Source organism: Tenrec ecaudatus, chromosome 10 (assembly GCF_050624435.1).
Source record: "Tenrec ecaudatus isolate mTenEca1 chromosome 10, mTenEca1.hap1, whole genome shotgun sequence".
Taxonomy (NCBI): Eukaryota; Metazoa; Chordata; class Mammalia; order Afrosoricida; family Tenrecidae; genus Tenrec; species Tenrec ecaudatus.
In genome coordinates, this window is record NC_134539.1 from 123,765,772 (window position 1) to 123,767,928 (window position 2,157).

The 2,157-nt window shown below is 46.2% G+C and overlaps 1 non-coding gene across 1 annotated transcript; it reads left to right on the forward strand.

Annotated features, from left to right (window-relative positions):
- The first annotated feature begins 1,744 nt into the window (after nt 1-1,744).
- Nucleotides 1,745-1,908, forward strand: LOC142460389 (U1 spliceosomal RNA). The gene has a single exon (XR_012786601.1). It is a non-coding gene; the product is annotated as a U1 spliceosomal RNA (small nuclear RNA).
- The last annotated feature ends 249 nt before the right edge of the window (nt 1,909-2,157 follow it).

The following is a 2,157-nucleotide window of genomic DNA, read 5'->3' on the forward strand; positions in this document are numbered from 1 at the left end:
TGTCACATCACAGAATCCCGCCACTCGACACTAGTATTTCCTTCCCCATCTCAGAAACCTCTGCACTGTTACTAATTTCTCATAAAGTTAAAAAAAATTAAACACCACATTTCTTCTCATTTTAAAGTTACCAGAATTCTCACTTATGGACATGTCAATGTCTGTGAAATGAAAAGATTTGGGGACTGTGGTGGTTGTAGTTCGTTGGCAGCATAAACAGTTTGCACCGGACTGCTGAGCTACAGGCAGGTAGTTCAACCCACCAAGCAAGCCCTGGCCTTCGACCACCAGATTACAGACAAGAAAGCCTTAGGGAGCCCGAAGGGTGGCCATGAATTGGAATTGACCCAGCTGGCAGTGGATTTGGGCTTTTGTGGGGTCTTGGGGAGTCAATTGAAGACTTGTTAAATTTAGAAACTATAATTCTAATTTACATTGAGGAAGGACAAGCAAGGTTGAGAAGGCTGTATGGTTTAAACTGTTAAACTGTGTAGAATATGTAAATTATTAACTCTTCCCTGGGACAGAATCTGCCTTTTGTGAAACGTGCTTTCTTGTACAATGGGTTCTCCGGTAGTCTTGCACTTGATTTCTTAGACAAACTGGAAAAGCAGATGCATGACCTGTGCGAATAGTGTTGAGAACCGAAGGGTGTTCATATAAATCAAACACTTTGTTTTTGCTTGAAGGGGGAGGAGTAAGAGAGGGAGGGGGTGGGGAATGCCTGGATCTCCATTAAGTAAATTGGTCTCTAAAGATGACTTTCATCCGTTGTGCTGAGTGAACCAACCCCAGCAGTTAACCAAATGCTCAGGATTCGATTGCATTCTTCCTCTGGGTACAGGGAGAGGGGATGCTGCATACTCGCTCCCCAGGTTCACGTCATTCAAAATTAAAATGAGGGTTCTGTTCGGGGAAGAGACTTCCCGCTTCTGCTGTCCAGGAGCCCCGGCGGCGTCGTGGTTACGCGTTGGGCTGCCAGTGCGCATTCAAAAGCCCGGGCGCTGCTCCGCGGAGCGGCTAGTGACCTCGAACTCCTGACTGTGTGGATCGCAGTCGACCCCGAAACCACGCCACCGGGACTTGTCCGCTGGAGAAAGGGGCTTTTCTGCTACGGGAAGGAGTTAGTTAGTCTGGGAAGCTCCCAGGGACGGGTCTACGCGGCCCTGTAGGGTCGCAGGGTCGGCGTCGACTCGTGCTCCACCCATTGCTGCGTGCATAGTTACTGCAGCTTGACGGTGTAGACAAACCTATTTTTAGCAATTCGAGAGCTGGCTTTCCAAATGTAGTCTTGCCAGATTTCGTCTTTTAAGACTTGCGCATTCAGGTTACGTGGTTAACAGCTCCAAGAACTGCGTCTGGATACGAGTGACGTCAATTGCACCAAGTGCTGGAAAGCAAGAGCCAATTTAAGTTGCGTACATTTAAATCTCTGGTGTCTTTACCTTTAAATTTTATTTGACTAGGGTCACTAAATAAAATCAGAAAGGAAGGACGCGCTTAATGACGTAAAGGGGGTGTGGTTTATGTAGATGAGCCGCACTGGCTTCTGGGCATACATATATTCGGCATATATTTCCCAGAATTTTCACAATATTCAATTATAAGAAAATATTTTGTTTTATTATAATGTAGGGATATTATATTCATAAGTGAGATGGTTTAGAAATGGCACGAGAAAAATCATCCTATCTGTTGAGTGGTTTGAATCTTAGGGTGTGCTGCTACGCGATGGCAGCAACTCATACTTACCTGGCAGGGGAGATACCATGATCACGAAGGTGGTTTTCCCAGGGCGAGGCTCACCCATTGCACTCCGGGTGTGCTGACCCCTGCGATTTCCCCAAATGTGGGAAACTCGACTGCATAATTTGTGGTAGTGGGGGACTGCGTTCGCGCTATCCCCTGATCATTCCTAGTTAAAAAGCAGACTTTACCATAGGTTGCACTGTCTAAAGGCGCAGTACTGTGTTGTGTTTAAGTTTCTTCAAATGTTATGCTTATTCTGTAATGTTAAGGAGGCTGTAGTTGGTGGTACTTGTTTTCTGAGCTACTTAATGCTGCCGAAGGACAATAAGGGAAACAAGGACTCAGCAATGGAGTCAATAGTACGGTCGGGACCAGCTCGGTAACTTGCTCTTTGTTCCGTGGTTCTCT